At 34.3% G+C, this 7,664-nt stretch overlaps 1 pseudogene; it reads left to right on the top strand.

The window, feature by feature from the left end:
• Window positions 1-3,991: 3,991 nt before the first annotated feature.
• Window positions 3,992-5,275, top strand: LOC131758067 (short/branched chain specific acyl-CoA dehydrogenase, mitochondrial pseudogene; annotated as a pseudogene).
• Window positions 5,276-7,664: the final 2,389 nt, after the last annotated feature.

The raw sequence follows: 7,664 nt of genomic DNA, 5'->3' as shown, positions 1-7,664 counted from the left end.
GCTAATAATATGTACACAGTTTACCATACCATCCTTTCAGAATTAAATAACACTGCCTCTCACCGGCAGAGATACAGTGACATAATAAAATATTACTTAAAGCTCCATATTATGTACATTTTACTTCACATAAAATAGTTTATTTTAATCTAAGTAATATAAAATCTCTAGCTCAGATTTCTTTAAAAATTAGCAGAACATGTAACCTGATGAGGAAACATTTAAAGGGGACATAATATGTCAGGTCTATCTTCTAAAATTTAAGCCACCTCATTTTTCCTTTTTTAAAAAACTTTCTTTGCTAAATATATGTTATTTGATCTTATTTTTGCATTCCCTTGAGATCTTAAGAAAATAATTTTTCATTTTCTTTGGTTGATGAAGAAATGGCAGGAGAAAATTAAGACTGATAGCACAATACATCAGAGGCTCAAGAAATTACCTGAGATATCTCTGCACAGCTGTGTGACAAATGCCACTCACCTCCCTTGCCTCCTTTAAAATGTTTCTTTGTTCGATATAAATGATATAGTAGTCACTATGTAAGGACAGACTATGACCGGAAGTCAACGGCATTAATGTAGCAGACACTTTATTCCTAGGATATATGATTTACCTCTTCTAATGAAAAAAAAATCGCCATATTCTAGCATACTTTAATCTGTCGGATTTCTGGATCAGATGACTTTCTTAAAGTGGCTAGGAACAATTTATTCATAGGAAACCAGTGTACTGGACTTTAAGGTAGAGTGATCCATTCATATTTTTAAAAGTTTTAAAGTTACATTCAGATAGGAAAACGGCCAGTGTAGAGTATAGGAAAGATATTTCAGGTACAAATGTTAGAAAAAATTTTCTTCAGAGAATGTTATACTTTCTCTCAAGAATAAGCATACTTAAATATGAATCAAATATATAAACCAACTTCAGAGAAACATTATAAGATCATTTTCTATTCCCTACCAGGGCAACACTTCCAGGCACTGTAAGTGATGTCAGGATCATATAGCATCAATAATCACACTCTTTGGTTAATGTGAATTGGAGACTTTGAAGCTGAGGAAACTAAATAGGGTATATTGATTTAGTATTTTTGAGCCTATATTCCCCAGAATTTAGGGGAAGAATGGAGCCCATAACTTTTATTTGGTGCTATTTTTGGTCATTATTTTATACACACATGCACACAAACACACACACATATATATGTATATATACAACCATAATATTCCAGGAATTGTGCAAATACCACAGACATTTATATAGAGAACTGTTCTTGCATTAATACAATTGCCTATGAAAGGATCTTTAGGAAATGCTAGCTATAAGCAAAATACCATTTTTCCCCTTCTAATCCAAACAGGGTATTGGAACCTTCATATTTGAAGCATTGACACTTACCTAGATGCAGACTCATTAGAAGTCATTCTTAGGTCTGTCAAAGGTGTCAACATAGCATCTTAAGTATTTTTTGATCACTCATAGTGTAACCTTAAACACTTCAACGGAAAGTTACAGAAATAAAGCCAATAAGTTTGATTCATTTAATGCAGAATGCATTTAATGAAGCACTGTGATCATAAACAAACTCTAGCTATTATCTACCTCTCCAAGTAGATGAAAAATAATACAACTTTCACCCAATATGTGCCAAACAAAAGGTGCAATGAAAACTGGCATTGAAGTATATGAGCTTTCTGACAACAGTATTAGTCACATCTTACACACTGGCCTTTGTAGTGGCAGGGATATTCAGTAAGCTGTTACAAGGAGTTGGCATTTTCAGATGTAATGAATCTCTTTAATGTCTGTCACCTGCTTAACAGGACTACCATCTCTTGACTGATGAGTTTCCAGTGATGTAAAAACCCACTTAACTGCTTTACGGATTTTGCCACTATTCAGAAGACACAGTGGCTATCTCAAAGAGTTAATAATGATATTATTTGCGGCCCCAAGACATAATTATCTGTAAGAAGACAATGGAAAGAAGTGATGATTGACTAAGTTAAACTCCTTAGGTATAAGTGCCAAAGGAACATGGTTATTATTCAGAACAAGTGCTTCATATGAATAAAACTTCATTCTCAGGGGGGCTTCAAAAGTTCAGAGGCTAGCATGTTTAAATTAGGCTCTCTCTCAGTTCAATGTCAGCTCCTAATCCTGTTTTTGATTGAAAGGTATATGGCTTTCAGCATTTACCTTTATTCTGATTTATCTTAATATGCTCAAATTATTGAATTTAATGAAATGGATTAATGGTGGACAATTGTGCTCTTTATTCCTCCTCTGGCTTATCTGAGCAACTATCCACAGTTTTCATTAAAACTTTTCTAAGTTGGAAATTAGGTTATAATATCTGACTGTATTATCTAACATACTTCAATAGTAAAATGTGCTGTTTGTTAATTCATGTCCTTCTTTTGTATTAGTGCTTTAGCACAGTATGGAATTAATGAAACCTCAATGTGATACATCCTTTCTCTCACCATAATAAGTTGCTCTAGCACATACTTACTGCATGAGAGATTGTAAAGGGATTTATTTTTTAAATTATTTACAATCACTCTTGGAAACCCAAAGGTTAGGTATGTATGCACATGTATTTGTAGATAACTATAGCTCAGAAGTAAAATTTGAAAGAAAAATACTACAGGTTCATTATATACACAAAAGAATGATTGCCAAATCAGAACGTGGTTTTTTTAACATATGTTAAATTTATCACCATGTGTAGCACTCAAGCTTTGTTCGTTTCTCCCAACACTACAAAATAAATAACAGTATAGATATATTTTTAGATGGACGTCTAGGAAGGATAATTAAAATGCAAAATTTACAATTTATTTATGATTAGAACAATCCACAGATCTTTATATACATCATAATTTTTCATGTTATTTTAACTATTCATGGTTCATGTTACTTTGATCTATTGTTAATTTAACAAAAAAATCTTAAGGCTTCAAGAGACTTTAAGGATTTTCATAGGTGCTAACAAGTATATTTCCTAGATGAGGACTTTGTGGTTAATAGAGGCTACACAGCTTGTCTACAACAAAAGGAAAGCAGCATGTGCAGGCCAAAGATTAGAACCCAGACCTTCAAACTTTCCACTATTTCTTTTCCTCTGCATTACATCCTTTTCTGTGGAATGGTATGGAAGAGATATTATGTTATTCTTTAGTCACTATGCTAAAGACTGAATAGTTATGCCCCCTCCCCACTGCCCAAATTCATATGTTGAAACCTGATACCCAATGTGATGGTATTTAGAGATGGGACCTTTGATTAGGTCATGAGGTCCCATGTCAAAATACCATCACATTGAATGAGATCAAAAGACACTCTGAAGAGACTCTTACAAAAGAGATTCCAGAGAGTTCCCACTCCCCTGTTACCATGTGAGGACACAGTGAAAAGACTGTGTATGAACCAAGAAGCTGGCTCTCACCAGGCATATCTGCTGGTACCTTGATCTTGGACTTGCCAGTCTCCAGAAGTATAAGAAATAAATTTATTTTGTTTACAAGTTACCCAGTCTATGATATTTTTGTTAGAGCAGCTGAAACAGACTAGAAATACACTATCAGACATTTAATTTTCATTTCATTTATCTTGTTCTGTCCCATAAACCTAATATTTTGCTATTTACTGTGTACATATACAAACCTAACAAATGCTCTTAACTATTCCTCTCCTGATAAATGTGTTGACTGTGAGTTTGTATTCAGTAAGTCAAAGGAATAATTTGTGTATCAAGTAGTAATATTACCCTGGTCCCAACTTAATTCTGAGTCACAAAACCTTAACAGGAGATATAATAGGAAAATATGTTTTGTCACTATTGAAAATGTGTGTGATTTTTAGATTTTAAAATAGTATATATCTTTAACAATATATCTTATGCTAAAGAAATTGCAGAAACTTAAAAACATAAATATGCTTAAAACGAAAAGAAGAATTATAGGGCGACTGTCCTGGGGCGCAGATGGAGGGAGCCACGGTTCGGCTGCTGTGTGGCAGCGCACCGCTAAGAAGAAACTTCCCAATTTGCCTGTCTTCCTGGAAAAATCCTCCTGATGTCTTAAAATCTTCCCAGCTCTGAGGAGCTGGACTCAAAGCAACAAATAATGGCCTACGCTATGCCCCTCTGCAAACATTTACAGATGAGGATAGGATGATAAAGAGCACGGTTAAAAAATTTGTCCAGGAACAAATTGCTCCTTTGGCTTCAAAAGTGGATGAAAATTCAAGAATGGAAAAATCAGTCATACGAGGATTATTTCAACAAGCGTTGATGGGTATTGAAATTGACAGAAAATATGTAGGAACAGGAGCTTCGTTTTTTTCCTCTATCCTAGTGATAGAGGAATTAGCCAAAGTTGATGCGTCTGTGGCTCTGGTATGTGACATCCAGAACACAGTAATTAGGAAAATATGGTCAGAAGAACAGAAGGCTATCTATTTGCCCAAGCTAGCTACAGAACAAATGGGAAGTTTCTGCCTTTCAGAGGCTGGAGCAGGTAGTGATTCATTTGCTTTGAAGACCAAAAGTGATAAAAAGGGAAATTATTATGTCATCAATGGGTCAAAGATGTGGATTAGCATCGCCAAGGATGCTAATCTCTTCATGGTGAAGGCAAATGTAGACCCTACTCTTGGGTATAAAGGAATTACCTGCTTCTTGGTAGATTGTGATACTGAGGGTCTTCATATAGGGAAACCAGAGAACAAAATGCGAAGCAGGGCTTCTTTTACCTGCCCATTAATGTTTGAAAAGGTTCCAGAAGCCAATATCCTGGGACAAATTGGACATGGCTATAAGTAAGCCATTGGAGGTCTTAATGAAAGTAGAATAGGAATTGCTGCACAGATGCTGGGACTGGCTCAAGGATGTTTTGACTACAATATTCCATATATTAAAGAAAGGGAACAATTTGGCAAAATAATATTTGATTTTCAGGGACGCCAACACCAAGTGGCTCACATGGCCACCCAGCTAGAAGCTGCAAGATTACTCACATACAACGCTGCAAGGCTTTTAGAAGCTGGAAGGCCGTTCATTAAAGAATCAGCTATGGCCAAGTACTATGCATCAGAGATTGCAGGCCTAATAACTGGCAAATGTATCGAGTGGATGGGAGGAGTAGGCTACACCAAAAATTACCCTGTGGAAAAATACTTCCAAGATGTGAAGATTGGTACAATGTATGAAAGAACTTCAAACATCTAGCTGAACACCATCCCAAAGCACATCGATTTGGAATACTGACAGCCACGGGAGTGGGACCCCTCCCTGGTGTCACTGGTGTAAAATTTTAAACTACTGTGCCTTGTTGGGGGCTGTGTTGAATGATTTTATTTAGGCCCTTCACCTTGGATCTGGAGGTAGACCTTTCCTGTTTCCTCTTTCCAATCTACTTAACTTAGATGCAGAAAATCATTTTTAAAATTTGGAAAGAAATGCATCCATATTTTCTCCAAAACTATTTTTAAAACTCTATATGCATTATAATTCTAGCTTCAGGGTATACAGAATTTCATTCTATTAGAATTTGGAAAAATAAAGACAATATAAGTATTTCTTGCAGACATGGCTATTTTATATTCTTGTCATTGTGCATCAGTCAGAGAGATGTTTGTGCTAGTTGGCAATTCTATAGAAGAAACAGATTCAATTCTAAGTTGCTAAACTAGGTGAAACTGATAAAAATTTATTTAGAAGAATCTAAAAGTTTTAGTTCTGAATATCTGAAAATGAGTGGATTATATAATCGAAGAAAACATTTCAACAAAGGAAAGCAATATAATTTGTTACTATAATTTACCAGTATGAAAGGTACATTTCATTATGGTTTCAGTAGATCATTTTAAAAACAAGTCTCTACATTAGTTTTCAAGAATGAAGTTTAAATAATTTGGTTTAATAATTAGAATATACTCAATATTATAATATTCATTTTATCAATGATACAGTATTTTTCCATCTTTAAATTGAATTCTGTTTTCTCAAACTTAGTTATTGAGCTTTATCATGAATAGTAATTCAGAAATTATATTTTGGTTCAGTGATTCTCAAGAGGGGATGTCTTTTCCCCATGAAGGAGTGTATTAAAATCTTGTAAGGAATGAGGGATAGAAGGGAGCTGTAGAGTTCGAAAAGCATATTTGGTAATATAAAAAATGACATTTCTGGGAAGGCAAAAATAAATCTGTTGTTTTACAGTCAAATTATGGAAAGGCAAAGCTCAGCAAATATACAGCTGGTGATGCCATTTCTTCAGTATCAGGGATTCTCAATCAGGAGAAGAGACCTTGTAGGGTACAAATCCTCAGTCTCCTCAGGAGGGAGGAGGACAGTGAAGGGTGAGTGTTTTATATTTTCTGGAAGGGGGCTTATGGTCATGATGCTGGACCCTGACATATATGCCAATCTTCCACGAGTCAACAAAGTCAATAACACTTCTGAAATTGTTAAAAGTGTTCAAATATTTTAGACTTGGTCTGACATTGGTATACTTATTTTGAATTTGGCTTTGATAAATTCATATTAAGTTTAAAAGACAATTATTATTTAGTTAAGTGGTACAAAAGAAATCAACAATGGTTAATTTTTAAAAAGAAGGGAAAAAAAACTGTTCTTTTGTTATTACATCTGAAATATATGTCAAATACGTAAGTCTGGTACTTTAATAACTTTCTACCCTGATGTGAATTTCTTCACTTTTGATAGCACTTTACTATATCATCTTTAAAATGAACATAAAATAAAATAGAGAGCAAGTTTTACAGGAGACCACAACATATTCCCATGAGACTCCAAATCCACATAGGCTACTGAAACACCTAAAACAAGTACTAAGAATATAGAGAAAAATAAAAAGCACTCCACAAGTAGGTGATGATCTTGAACCAAATTGAAGCCCTCTGGGAGGCCTATACTAAAAATTAAATATTAAGCAATAATTTAAAATGAAGTTTGGCTTCATTTGATTCTGATGTATTATTTCAAGTTTATTCCTCTTTTTCTAAATTGAATGTTCTTGATTCTATCATTACAACTAATTCAATTAGTAAACCTAAAATCAGATGTAAAGAGATACATGTAAGGGATGTTAAGTAGAAAAAAAATTTTGGTTGAATGGTTCATGGAAAAGCAGTATTAGTTGAAAGCCTTTTATTCTATGATGAAATTTGGTGGGCTTAAAATTAATCCTAGCAGAAATCTGTTTCCTACAGAGATCTCCTCAGAACCATATACCCAGTATATAAATCCTCAAGAGCAACATCTAATAATTCAATTTTAAAAAACCAAAAAGCAGAACAAAACAAAGCACAACACTGTAATATCTACTTTCAATCCAGTCATTATGGCCAAAAGAGGATAGGCCAGTTTTCCAACCTAAAATCAGCAAAATAGAAGGAAAGAAATATGAGTGTGTCTGTGTGTGAATGTGTGATACAAACTTTGCACTGCAAAGATTGAAAGTTAAGCAAATCTAAACATAATTAAGAATTATATCTGCTATGATTCAAGTCATTTACACACCAATGGATATTCAGAAATCAATATTGGCAGTGCACAGACTTGAAACACATGAACAGACATGAGAAAAGAAGGAGCAAAACACCAATATCATCCCAAGCAGTCCTCAGTAACC

The sequence above is a fragment of the Kogia breviceps genome, chromosome 6 (assembly GCF_026419965.1).
Source record: "Kogia breviceps isolate mKogBre1 chromosome 6, mKogBre1 haplotype 1, whole genome shotgun sequence".
NCBI lineage: Eukaryota > Metazoa > Chordata > Mammalia > Artiodactyla > Physeteridae > Kogia > Kogia breviceps.
Note: the sequence above shows the minus strand (reverse complement) of the source record. Positions and strands in the feature narration are given on the sequence as shown.